Source organism: Protomyctophum parallelum, assembly GCF_964188405.1.
Source record: "Protomyctophum parallelum genome assembly, chromosome: 3".
In the NCBI taxonomy this organism is placed as follows: Eukaryota; Metazoa; Chordata; class Actinopteri; order Myctophiformes; family Myctophidae; genus Protomyctophum; species Protomyctophum parallelum.
The window spans coordinates 6,475,342-6,489,189 of NC_139698.1; the positions used below are offsets into that span (position 1 = coordinate 6,475,342).

A 13,848-nucleotide genomic window follows, 5' to 3' on the forward strand; every position below is an offset into this window, starting at 1 on the left:
AATTGGGGGTGGTCTACTACTCTTCCATTGACACATTTAGGCCAGAACCCCTTGATACTCACCCAATGGTTCACAGTACACCCCAATGTGCATTACATCTCTATAACATATTACCATATAGAATTTAAATAAAGCATACAGTTTGATATGCTGGTTCTGGAATAAGTGTGTTGTAAAATATCTAAAGGAAAGGTCTCTGCCAAGGCCAGATACCTTGTGGATATAGAGCGAGGTTCATGGGTTGTAAGGCCAGACACCTTTGGGTATATGAGTCGTAAGTCGTAATGTGTGACATCATCATCATACCCAGAAGTTATGCGGGAACGAGTGACAAAGAAATCACACCCGTGTGAAGTGAGGGGCGCTCTTATTATCACCCATCCATTCGTTGTCAATGGCATTTAATGTTTGTGTCAGGACAAAATAGCCGATTTGTTCATCCACATAATAGGTTGTTGTTTGTTTCTTGTTTATCTAGGAATTGTATTGTTTTGTTTTGTCTGGTTGAATTGTTTGTAAAAAAAGTGTCTATGTATGAAGTGTATACTTTGTGAATTGCCCTTTGACCCCCTTGAAAACGAGATGGTTCATCTCAAGGGATTGTTCCTAATAAAGACATTTCAGACTGGTAATTCTCCCTTCATTGTCAACAATACTTTCTGGCCTTGCCAACGACGTTAAACTCACTTTGCCACTCACTTTGCTACTCGATTTGCCCCTGACTTTATGCATGCGCCATGCGCATATCCTCTATACGTACAGAGGTATCTGGGTTGTAACTTAAGGTCAGATCTATACCTTATTATTATGGGTTGAGCTGAGGTGTGCTTGATCATGATCCTCTACTGAAGGTCAAAGGTCTTGAAAGTAGAGTCTTGAAGAGACCTGTCTGTCTGTCTGTGTGGGTGGTCCTGTCCAGTGTCCTGAGTCCTGTGCTGAGAAGAGTACCGTTGGAGATCATGGGGAGCGTTGTTCTCGTTGATCTGAAGGTCTTGAAGGTAGGTTCTGGAGAGAGTGCGTTTGGTTGGAATGGGCTGTACTTCGTATTGAGTATTCCGCTGAGCTGATCGGGTCATCTTGGTGATGTCAGAGTGACGTGACGTGACGTGACGTCATCTCTATCTCTGGTCTGCTGGAGATTCAGGTGATGAATTAGAGTCTGTATAATGTCGAGGTTCGTCAGCTCCATATATCTATGGAGATATATACTCTATGTAGAATCGATGATGTCAGTTGTAGTACCAACTTGCAGGTAACTATGGTAAAACCTGGCAAACAATCAAGATGATGTGTGAGAGCATTTGTAACAGTTATTATACTATAGAATTTAAATAAGGCTTATAATGCTGATTCTGGAAGAAATGTGTCATCTACATTTCTAAATCACTGAAGGATATTGATTATGATTATATTGTAATTGTTTTCCTCTACTCTTCTATAGACCAATTATTTGTTTACAAACATTGGGACTTTTATTTTAAATGTTTTTTTTTTTGTGGCTTTCGCCTTTATTTTATATCTTTTATGGAGGGACAGACAGCAGGAAATGGGGAGAGAGATGAGGGGAAGACATGCATGCAGTGAGGGCCGTCGGGATCGGGAGTCGAACCCGCGGCACACTGCCAGACTGCAGGTTACCAGCCAAGATGCCTGGGCGCTGAGCCATGGCCCAGGCCATTTTATTTTTGAGTGGTGCAACCTTATGGAGCTGTGTGTGCCTGGGTGGCTGAGTGGCTGGGTGGGTGCGTCTGAGCACGACCACCTGTGCGCAACCTAACAGACACAGACACACAAACACATGTACACGCACATATTAACTGCATGTATATATGGTGATTTCGGGTGTGCCAGTACAGTACAGTACAGTACAGTACAGTACAGTACAGTACAGTACAGTACAGTACAGTACAGTACAGTACAGTACAGTACAGTACAGTACAGTACAGTACAGTACAGTACAGTACAGTACAGTACAGTACAGTACAGACTGGGACCCCCACACAGTAGGCCTAAGTTGATAACTCAGTCATTTCTCTACCGTTGAGGACGCGGGGCGGCTCGTCGGAATCGGGCCGGCACCCTGGGTGCGTTCCTGTGGGTCTTATAGTTATGCCGAAACAGTTACCCTTCACCTCCTCCTCACCATGGGGCCAGTTCCACTTCCACCACCTCACACTTAGCTCAAACTTACCCTAGTTATAGCTTACAGCAAATTAGCTTTAACTTAAGGCAAGTCTTTTAAGTTATAGAGCATATATAGACAGTGGACATGGTTTTCTGGATATACCACTGAACGATCGGCCATTCATTTCCCCCATAGAGATTTACAAAAAATATTTGTATCAATTATTTTAAGCCTATATAATCAAGCTAGATCAAGGTGAATCATGACCATATAAAACATTTGATTCGGTGAAGAAAGAAAAATGAAAACAGGTAAACAAAAGGGTATTTATTAAATCTATAGTAGCCTATAGCCTATCATATTATTTATTTTTTTCCCCCACAGAATTTATTTTTTAATGGCAAATGATTCATCAGGATATCCTGGATGGCTTGATTATAGGTTTAAAATAATCGATATATATATATATATATATATATATATATATATATATATATATGGAGCTATATATATATATATATATATATATATATATATATTTTTTTTTTATAAATCTCTATTGGGAAATATGAATGACCGATTTTTCACTGGGTCCAGAAAACCCCCCGCCCACTGACTGTGCTATTATAACTGTCTATTATAACTAGGTTAAGTTTGAACTTAGTGTGTGAGGCTCCACTCAGTGTACCAACACCGCCACCTAGCGGCGGCACATAGACACACACAGAGAGAGAGAGAGAGAGAGAGAGAGAGTCCCTCATAGAGTTCTAAGGTCTCTCTCTCTCCCCCCTCGCTTATGAAAACAAGCCGCGCCAATGTTGTTGCGCGAGCCCGACGCCGAGCAGGAGTGCGTGGTGGTGGTGTGTGTGTGTGTGTAGTGTGTGTGTGTATCTCCACTCCAGGAGGTGGATGTTCTTACACACTTATGTAACCACCTAAAAAAACCAACAACAACAACAGCAACAACGTCAACAACACGGAGGAGGAGGAGGAGGAGGAGGGTTAATATCGTCAAGGCACAGCTATAGGATCCGGACGGAGGAGCAGCGGGACGGTCGGACAGTGTTTTCGTCTATACACCCCCCCTTCCTTCCCCAAAAAACAAACACAACAACAACGCACTTATTTGGGGTTGTTGCGGTGCTGTGTGTGTGTGTGTGTGTGTGTGTGTGTGTGTGTGGTGGGACTGGACTAGTGGACGCTCTCTCTCTCTCTCCCTCCAAGTGTGTGTCGGTGTCCCTCGCCCGCCTCGTCTCGTCTCGGGGTAAGTAGCCTTTTGCTAGTATATTACAGAATGTCATGGCAGTAAGAGAGAGTGTGGTATTAATGTTTGTGTTTTTTTGTGCAAGGCCCTATAGCTGACATCACCACCACCACGGCACGGTGTACGGCACCGTGGTGGCCAGGAAAGACCTCTATACTTCTGTACTCTGTGTGTGGCGCTGCTGTTTCATGACTGCTCGTTCTGGCTGGGCTGCATGGCACTAGTGCATGCATGCATGCATGCCATTGGGGGGGGGGGGGGGGGGGGGGGGTAAGAAGAAGAAGAAGAAGAAGCATGGAGGGATATTTATGATTTGAGAAATGTTGCTGACAGCAGCATTAAGCGGTGGCTTTAGAGGACAGATTGGAGAGGGGAGAGGAGGAAGGAGAGGAGTGGAATATAGAGAGGATAGGAGTGGACTGAGAGGAGAGGAATAGGAGGAGAGAGGAGTGGAATAGGAGGAGAGGAATATGAGGGGAAAGGAATAGGAGGGCAGAGGAGTAGAGGAGAGGGGGAGAGGAATATAGGAGATGAGGAGATGAGAGGAGAGAGAGAGAGAGAGAGAGGAAATCCAATCAAACCCACTTTATTTATATAGCACATTTCACAACTCGGGTTTTTTTTTTACAAAGTGCTGTACAGAAAGTTAAAAGCTAAACACACTGTAAAGCTAAAACAGCAAAAACACACACATAACAAAAACAAACAGTCACTGAGTCACACACACATAACAAAGACAAACTAAAAGACTCAAACGGAATTAAAAGCCAAGGTGTAAAGGTGGGTCTTAAGGCGATATTTAAAAGTCTGGATGGTGGGGGCCAGTTTGACATGGGAGGGGAGGTCAGTGTGGATGGTGGGGGCCGGTTTGACATGGGAGGGGGAGGTCAGTGTGGATGGTGGGGGCCGGTTTGACATGGGAGGGGAGGTCAGTCCACATTTTTGGGGCTATACGACATCAAAAGCTCGGTCACCTCTGGTCTTTAGAGACGTGCCTTTTTTGTGACCTTAAGATGAGAGGAATAGAGGAGAGAGATAGGTGAGAGGAATAGAGATGAGAGAGATAGAGGAGAGAGAGAGATGTAGAGGAGATGAGAGAGAGAGAGAGAGATGTAGAGGAGATGAGAGAGAGAGATAGATGAGAGGAATAGAGGAGAGAGAGATGTAGAGGAGATTAGAGAGATAGAGAGAGAGATGTAGAGGAGATGAGAGGAATAGAGGAGTAGAGAAACAGGAGAGGAGTAGAGGAGAGAGATAGAGGAGAGGAGTAGAGAGGAGAGGAGAGGAGTAGAGAAACAGAGTAGAGAGGAGAGGAGTAGAGAGGAGAGGAGTAGAGAAACAGAGGAGAGTACATTTAGAGGAGAGAGACTGGCTCACCTTCATCTCTAAAACACAACCTCAAAATAGACACAATGATGTGAACTATTAATCGTCACCTTCGTTCATCTTCCATCCATGCTGTTTCAGTCACTGGCCGTTTTATGACAAACTAAACGGGGAGCGCTTATGTTTCCCCCCCTCTATGACAGAAACGTGTGTTCGTGTGTGTGTGTGTGTGTGTGTGCGTGTGTGTGTGTGTGTGTGTGTGTGTGTTTCAAAGTGCGCAGGCAGGGGTGTCATGGGAACAGTCAGTATTGTAATGCTTTGCAGTCTTATTTATTTATTTATTTATTTTCTGAAAGGTGCGCAAAGTCATTAAGGAGAAGAAGGGTGCTGTTGACGTGCATGCGTGCCTTTGCCAGGCTCCATCACTGATTGGCTGGGCCGGACACACACACACACACACACACGCACGCACACGCACACACGTGCGCACGTGCGCCCTAGGCTCCTATAGCCAGGGTCAATGCATGAACTGGTTGGTCGTACATTGTGTACCCATGTCACGGCTTTGACAGGGCTATACTGTAGATACAGTGGTGTGTGTGTGTGTGTGTGTGTGTGTGTGTGTGTGTGTGTGTGTGTGTGTGTGTGTGTGTGTGTGTGTGTGTGTGTGTGTGTGTGTGTGTGTGTGTGTGTGTGTGTGTGTGTGTGTGTGTGTGTGTGTGTGTGTGTGTGTGTGGAAGGAGAGAGCAAGATGCGTGTGTGAGAAACTTCCACCTTCATCGTACCATGTGGAGAGAGAGGCAGCAGGATCACATTGCCTGACATCATCGCATCATATCACATGGTTGCATCATGCATTGCATCACAGCACGCAATGTCATGTCGTTATTGATATATGAATATATAATGCAATCGCGTCATTGTCGCATTTTGATCAGTTTATGGTTCACTTTATTATTCGTCTCCCGTACGGTGGGGAGAAATGTGTCTCGGGGAGTAAAATACTTTTACACCTGGATGTGTGGATCTGCTACTTTTGACACTTTTGTGTGATGATGTACACTATTATTATTATTATTATTATTATTATTATTATTATTATTATTATTATTATTATTATTATTATTATCCCATTCTGACCTGAGATCAGATTCATACGAGTTTTCCACTGGACACACACTGGTCTGATGAACCCATTCTGACCTGAGATCAGATTCTAAACAATGTCAGTCGTTGTTCGATTTCTTCAAAAATAGCAGACCTACAAGCTCGTATCGCGCCACTCGGTGGCGCGATATGAGCTTGTAGATCTGCTATTTTTCAATTATTATTATTATTATTATTATTATTATTATTATTATTATTATGCTGTATACTAGCCAGTGTGGCGTGATCAGGTATAGGTTCATTTATGAAGACAAATAAGGGAAAATAGTTAGAAGAATAATGGAGATTGATTGAATACTTTCTTTTAACAGTTTGCAAAGAAAACAAAAAAGAAAGCACAGGAAAGTACAGACCCCCAATTAAGAAACCTGAAAGTTGTTGGCTTTCTTCGGGGGCGGGCCTTCATTAACGAGGTTTCTGCCCATCCGACAGCATTATACAGTACAGGCATAGGACAATACAGTAAAACACATTGTATAGGGGGGGGCACGGTGGGTAGTGTTGTCGCCTCACAGCTAGAAGGTCCTGGGTTCGATCCCCGCTGGGGGCGTGCTCTCTCCTCTGCGTCGTCATCAGTGCCCATACCCGAGGCGGGTTTGGCGAAAGGGCCTTTCTGTGTGGAGTTTGCATGTTCTCCACGTGTCCCCTATAGGGTAGGTACCCCCACAAAAAAAAAACGACCTTCCCCTGGACATCGCCTGATGGAGGGGAAAGGAACTGGTTGGAATAACGTGCTCCTTCCACGCGCTACGTCTGGCCGGGGGAAACTCTCCCCTGTCAGGTGAAAAGAAGCAGCTTGGACTCCTCATGCATAGAACGAAGCATGGGGCCAGTCTGCCCCCCCCCCCCCCCCCCCCCCAGGTTGGCAGAGGTGTAGCGCCCAGGATTACATTAGATAATTGACACTGGGTGAGCCTGAGGTAGTGACTCACATGCCATCGTTTGCTCTAAGCAGTGTCCCTAAGGAGATAGGTGTTTACTGTTTAACTTGGGGGTAACTCATGATAGGTAAAATTTGCACTTGTAGAAAAAAAAAAGTTTAAATCCAATCGATAAGTGCTGAGTGGCGACAGTCACAAAACAGAATGAGCGCAACTGCTAGTTGTATTAAGGTAACACTAGCGTAGCAGTGTTATTCATTAATAGCCAATAGTATTGAAGGAACACGGAATGCACTTGGCTGTCACAGGCAACCCGAAAGCAAACTCCACTTCCCGAACAACGCTTAAGTTACTTTTCACGGGCAGTCGCAGGACAGCCGTTAACGGTCAACCCCTGTTAACCCATTCTGACCTGAGATCAGATTCTAAAAATGTCTTCTACATCCTGACAGTTTTCCATTCTGACCTGAGATCAGATTAAAAAAATGTCTTCTACATCCTGACAGTTTTCCATTCTGACCTGAGATCAGATTCTAAAAATGTCTTCAACATCCTGACAGTTTTCCATTCTGACCTGAGATCAGATTCTAAAAATGTCTTCTATGTCAGTCACTCTTCGATTTTTCAAAAAATAGCAGACCTACAAGCTCATAGCGCGCCACTCGGTGGCGCGCTATGAGCTTGTAGATCTGGTATTTTTCAATAGCTAAAGCATGACATAATGCTAACACCAAAATGGGTTCCCGCCCAAAATGGGTTAAACTTTTCTTTCTTAATTGTTTTCCGAAATTCAATTGTCCTGTTATAGCATCATTCATTTGCTTACTGTTTTACATATAGAGCACATTTCAGGGGTTGACATTAAAGGTATATTCAGTGATTTCACCTTAGGTTTCACCTTAGGTTTCGTTTTTGGCCTGGGACCCAGCCTTTCGTCCAATCAGGATAGAGAGTCAAAAACTAAACCTAAGGTTTTTTGACCCCCAGGGGTTAACTGGGGACAGGGAGGAACTCCTTATATGGCCAGCACACTCTATAGTAGGGAGGATTATCACAACAAAACAAAAAAATAAGTGATATTTGAATTAAGTGAAATCACTGAATATACCTTTAAGGTCTCAGATGCACTTGACCATCGGGGCAAGTAAGTATACAGGTCATGTTGTACTTGCCCAAAGGTCATGGCCACTTTGCCCGAAACATAGATCGTCCCCAAAATGTATAATTACTGTTCAATTAAACACAGGGCTCTCATACCTCGATTTATATAGCAAATACTTGCATAGCTATGCATTATGAATATGGGTTTTTTAATTTGTAGCAACAGTGAAAACAAGCACATAATATTATATAAGTCAGCCGTTCCACAGAGCAGAAGACAGAGCACTCTGGCCATGTTCAGAATATGTTATAAGTTGTGTTTATATTATATTGTATATTGTATATGTAATATATGTATATTATATTGACATGACCTGACGAAGATGTAACTTACACGCAATCGAAACGTTGTCACTTTTTATTTGCACCCCGTTATAATAAACCGAGGGCCTAAATCGTCTGAGCCGCTCCAGTGACTTCTTGTTCTCAAGTTGTATTTATACTTAGACAGTTGCGTCCCCTCTCAGACGAGCAGTTTGCCCGTGAAAGCAGGTGGGCAGCCCCTTAGTGTCAACACCTGCATTTGAACCAGGGGGGCAGTCAGCCAGATATTTCGTGAAGCCTCATTTGAAATCGGTAGTTCATATAATGGCCTGTTGTGGCGCTGGACTGGACCCAAAAAGCCCCATAGCTCCATAGAGGCCCATGTATTTTGGCCCAACTTCACCTAGACTGTATTACCTTAATAAACATGGTCATGAATACTTTCTTCTTCCAGTCACTAGTTTAAAGTCTCATTTCTAATGTCATAATATTCTTTTTGGAAAATTATGGTCCCATTTATTAAAAAAATTACCATAAAGTCGCGTATGTTCTGAGGGGCGTGGCTACCGTTACAGTCTATGATCGGGATTCCCCTCCCACTCAAGAGTCTTCTCCTCCCACTCGAGTCAAAATAAAAACCAACGGAGAAGAAGGGGGGAAGTCCCGCCTCGTTGTCTGGGCAGCCAATGACCAGCTGGTCCAAAACGGAGCCAGCCAATGGCCAGCTGGTACCAAACGGATCTAGAAAGATGGCGACTTACATCAGGAATTAGCATATTATTACAGGCTTAATTTTACGTTCATGTTAGACCCGGGGAGCGCTTTGTCCATATTTTTTACAGTCTATGATTTGAACTGACGGTATGCATTTGGCCTTGCCTTCAGAATCAGTTTTATAATTAATCACATCGTGGTTTTACACAGGCGTAAACCAGTCAGCGTGCTTCTTCGTTCTGTAGTGTTCTGTTTAGAAGAGAGAGGATGGAGGGAGACTAAACAGAGATAGAAAACAGGTTAAATTGAACAAAGAAAGTCTAGTAAGATACATACAGATAGCTTATTTAAAAGCAGGCATGACGGTCCATGACCATTAGCATGATACGCAGGTCGTGTGTGCATGCTTCTTCTTTATTTTAGAAACATTTAGCATGACATGCAGGACAGGTGCACGAAGTTCTTTTAGAAACATTAGCTTCGTCATTATGCAGGTGTGTGCATAACATGATGCCATAGGGCATGATGCCATCACATCTCTGCTGTGTTGAAACAGCAAAGATTTAGCTTTTTACAAGCAGTGGCCAAATCAAGCAAAGGCCTTGCGTTGCCATTGCATCACATAACCTCTTCACATCATACCATACATACCATACATCATCAGGGCCAAGTTAGACATTGGGCCAGTGGGGCTATGGCCCAGGGGGCCCTTGGCTCTCAGGGGCCCTTTGGGGGAAATTGGACCTCGCAGTACTGGGTAGTTTTTGGTTTAATCTAGTCTTTGGTTAGACCAGTCATTAGTCCTACAACTACAACCTATCTCAAACCCTCACCCTAAAGTTTAGGGTGAGGGTTTGAGATAGGTTGTAGTTAACCTAAACCTAAACCTAACCTCCCACGGGGCAGCACACCTAAACCTAACCTTAACCCATGTCTAACCAATGACTAGTCTAAACTAAGTATACACCCCTAACCTCCCACGGGGCAGCACACCTAAACCTAACCTTAACCCATGTCTAACCAATGACTAGTCTAAACTAAGTATGCACCCCTAACCTCCCACGGGGCAGCACACCTAAACCTAACCTTAACCCATGTCTAACCAATGACTAGTCTAAACTAAGTATGCACCCCATATATCAATCTTCTTTTTGGAAGCATTGCTATATGATTGCTTTTTGTAAAACTGATGTTTTTATTGGATAGGGGTGTTCCGTTTGTATGTAGTGATTTATGTTGTCTGTTACGAGGTTTCTGCCCCAACAGCAACGATTATAACACAACAAGCAACATTTAACGCCAACAAAACACCAATGTGCATCATGACATGACATGACATGACGTTACACGACACGATCGTTATAACGTCTCATCACAGCTGACCGAGACAGACATTATGTTGTGGGCTGGATAAATATGGAAAACGAGAGAATAAGCGCTGTAGCCGTGATTTAATCCCCTCGCTTTATTCTGTGAAACCATAACCTCGACTGACATGGCGAGTCATCATCCTGCCAACGGGGCAGTAATATCTGCTGGTAATGCTGGTCTAATATTGATTTATGGTTTCAGAGGTACAGGCCGTGTGCGGTAGCAGGGTTCATTTATGGTTTCAGAGGGACAGGCCGTGTGCAGTAGCAGGGTTCATTTATGGTTTCAGAGGGACAGGCCGTGTGCAGTAGCAGGGTTCATTTATGGTTTCAGAGGGACAGGCCGTGTGCAGTAGCAGGGTTCATTTATGGTTTCAGAGGGACAGGCCGTGTGCAGTAGCAGGGTTCATTTATGGTTTCAGAGGGACAGGCCGTGTGCAGTAACAGGGTTCATTTATGGTTTCAGAGGGACAGGCCGTGTGCAGTAACAGGGTTCATTTATGGTTTCAGAGAGACCTAGCGCGCCACCGAGTGGCGCACTATGAGCTTGTAGGTCTGCTATTTTTTTTAAACGACTGACACAGAAACATAGCTTTTTCAGAAAACTGTCAGGATGTAGAAGACATTTTTAGAATCTGATCTCAGGTCAGAATGGGTTAAAAAGAAAACAGTTTTCTGAAAAAAAAAAACTATGTTTCTATGTCGGTGGTGCTCAACCTTTTTCACGTCAACGACCCTCCGGAATTATCTGCATTTGGCCGCCGACCCCCATCTGAAAATATGTTGTTCCGTTGTGCATCTGTCCCCCTTTTCTGCGGCATTTAACAGACTCTGGGTTGAGACCATAGATAGAGTTATCATTATATCTAGAGTTACAGACTCTGGGTTGAGACCATAGAGTTATAATAACCCATTCTGACCTGAGATCAGATTCTAAAAATGTCTCTTTGAAAATGACAGTTTTCTGAAAAAGCTATGTTTCTATACGTCAGTCGTTCTTCGATTTTTCAAAAATAGCAGACCTACAAGCTCGTAGCGCGACACTCTGTGGCGCGCTATGAGCTTGTAGATCTGCTATTTTTGAATAGCTAAAGCATAACGTAATGCTAAAACCATAGAGTTATAATAATATCTAGAGAGCGGATGGAACAGCATATTTTCAGATGGGTGTCAGCAATCTTTGGGGTCCTTCACATGAAATAGTTTGAGAACCACTGATATAGAAATATAGTTTTTTCTTCCAGATACAGATAACTGTCCGACTTGGAAGCCATTTAGACTAAATGGCTTCATATGTTCAGCCAGCAGACGAACACAATAACTTCAACATTTTATAATATCGCAGAAGGACAAGCCATTCACATGTTGCTGGAAATAGAAATAGGCTATAATTAATAAGCACGTTTATAAGAAGCGTTGGAGCATCTAAATGTACATCACTGACTGAACCCCATTGTTAATCTATGACAGACAGACAGTATGCAGCTCTAATTGTTTTCGGTCGATTGACTAATCAGTTACTCAATAAATCATTTCAGCCTTCATTTGGCCTGTCTTTAGGGCTGTCGATGTGACGTCGCGCATTTGACACTGAGCGCTGTGTGTGTGTGTGTGTGTGTGTGTGTGTGTGTGTGTGTGTGTGTGTGTGTGTGTGTGTGTGTGTGTGTGTGTGTGTGTGTGTGTGTGTGTGTGTGTGTGTGTGTGTGTGTGTGTGTGTGTGTGTGTGTGTGTGCGCGCGCGTATGCGTGTCTTTTACGGTAACTTCTGACTCATATTGCTCCTCACAAACCTCCCAGTATGAGTGAGTGTCCGCATGCATGTGGGTCAGTGTGCAGCAGCAGTGTGTGTGTGTGTGTGTGTGTGTGTGTGCCGGCCAGGTGGATGCAGGATGTGAGACATTAGTCTCATATCATCTGGTTCACAGTTGCTGCCTCGTTATCAGATTCTGTCTGTGTTCAATGTCTCCTCTATTCACACTGTAACACCTAGCCATGGTTCATGACTCTCGTATTCATACGAGAGTCATGGCGCAACTGCAGCCTGTTTTACGCGATCGCTACAGTTACAATCAAAACGTATATATATAAACATTCTGATTTCAAATATAAAGTACTCACAATTTGTCCCACGGGTGTTAGGAATTTGCTGCACCAGCGATTAGCACTGCTGCATTCCGCGTTGCTTAATAAAAAGCATTTTTATCCGAGCTGTTATTTTGCCACTGACTTTCAATTATGCGCCCCTATCGGTCGGGAGGAGGGTGCCACTCGGTGTGTTCGATATAGGTACGCTGACCGCCCTGCCAATACAGACTAATAGGCGAGTGCGCTCCCGGTGTGCAACTGTGGATTTCCCAAACGAACCCCGTTTGAAAAAAGTAGCCGGGGCGCTCGGATAAAAATGCTTTTTATTAAACAACGCGGGATGCAGCAGTGCTAATCGCTGGTGGTAACTAACACCCGTGGGACAAATTGTGAGTACTTTATATTTGAAATCGAATGTTTATATATACGTTTTTGTTGTAAATGTAGCGACCGCGTAAAACAGGCTGTAGTTGCGTCATGACTGTCATGATAATTATCATGGCAGTCATGTTTCAGGGCTATGTAATACCCTGCCTGTTCAATGTCGACTACATTTTTTTAACTGACAAAAACTTAATTAAAACTAAGCTACGATGACTTAAACTAAGACTAAAATGTACTGACAATTTCGTCAACAATTAAAAACTAGACTAAGATGCTAGAAAGGGGACTAGTGGACAAGAGATCCGGTATAAGTCATTTCACACTTGGTTGCATGCTGAGAATAACAACGCTGCGACGCTTGTAGAAGATTGGCTATTTTCAGCAAGTGTAAAAGTCAGTCATTATTACGACGGCATCAAAGCCTGCCAAAATAAATTTCAGTCGACTAAATCGACTGTAGATTTAGTCTACTAAAATCTTATGATATTTGGTCGACTAAAACTGGACTAACACTAAAACATTCCAGGTGACTAAAATGTGACTAAAACTAAATGAAAACTATTCAAGAGAATAAAACTAAGCATTACGTTATGCTTTAGCTATTTAAAAATAGCACACCTACAAGCTCATAGCGCGCCACCGAGTGGCGCGCTATGAGCTTGTAGGTCTGCTATTTATTTATTTTTATCGAAGAGCGACTGACGTAGAAGACATTTTTAGACTCTGATCTCAGGTCAGAATGAAAACTGTCAGGATGCAGAAGACAATTTTAGACTCTGATCTCAGATCGGGTCAACATTAAATGTCCAGGGGAGACAAGGGACACGGTGAGTAGGTGACCTTTGACACAACCTAAATGTCTCAATAGAAGAGCAGCGAGACAACAATTCAACCGCCCCAAAAGTGACGGCCATTTAGAGAAATTGTATTAACCGCAAACCGTTATATAGTCAATCCTTAATTAACCATTAACGGTTAAGATGTGTGATTTATTTACCCATAAAAAAAACTAAAGAAATACCCATAAAGTCCCCATAATCATTTTATTTATTTATATTATTAATATTTATACATTAAAAGTACCAATACAACGAGGAAGAAGAAGAAA

At 43.2% G+C, this 13,848-nt stretch overlaps 1 protein-coding gene across 1 annotated transcript in view; it reads left to right on the forward strand.

Moving 5' to 3' along the window:
* Positions 1–3,083: 3,083 nt before the first annotated feature.
* LOC310855655 (uncharacterized protein) overlaps positions 3,084–13,848 on the forward strand; it is a 44,077-nt gene continuing 33,312 nt past the window's right edge. The window contains exon 1 of the mRNA XM_083760755.1: positions 3,084–3,389. The gene's annotated coding sequence lies outside the window, so the exon portion shown is untranslated. The remainder of the gene's footprint in view (positions 3,390–13,848) is intronic.